We start from the raw sequence: 686 nt of genomic DNA, 5'->3' as shown, positions 1-686 counted from the left end.
AACATGAATAAAAGAAAACCTTCTGCAAAGCACTGTTAAGTACTGTTTAAGTATTTTTCTGTTGCGTCTTAAGTAAATAATGAACAGTAGTAATAGCAAACAGGCTATTTGTCTACTCCTAATACCATTACATTAAAAATCAGGCAACTTGTTCCAGTGAGAATTAAATTGCACAGTTTGGAGTGTTCCAAGTCACGTTACCATAAAGGCTCAGGATTATAAGGCTAAATATGAGTTGTTTTCCTGATTGGACAAAATTTCAAGGTTGCAGTGAATTCACAGATTGGTGCAGTTTTAGTTTGATTTACTCACTGAAATCTCTCTCAACCAGGGGTCTCAAACTCAAATTGACCTGGGGCCACTGCTCGTATTGCCATTTAATTGGAGGGCCACCTTCAAGTATTACAAGAAAGGGCAATATTCTGAAAATATTTCTATTACTAACATTATCCTTTTCCCCATTTTTCACACATTTGCAGGCCCCCTTGACCTTTGCTTTTATTTTGGGCCAAACCGGGGCCAGCAGTTTGAGATTCGTGCTCTAAACAGTCTTCTAACTGTACTGTATATTTTTTCAGATGAGACAAGAGATGAAAATGATAAAAACATTGATATATGACAGCAATTAAGCTTTCTACAGTGCTTTGCAGACTTTCTTTGCCCCATATTTCGCCTCTCAGGCTACA

The sequence above is a fragment of the Morone saxatilis genome, unplaced genomic scaffold (assembly GCF_004916995.1).
Source record: "Morone saxatilis isolate NCDOM2014 unplaced genomic scaffold, NCSU_SB_2.0 Contig12, whole genome shotgun sequence".
Classification (NCBI taxonomy): Eukaryota; Metazoa; Chordata; class Actinopteri; family Moronidae; genus Morone; species Morone saxatilis.
This window is presented reverse-complemented; position numbering follows the sequence as displayed.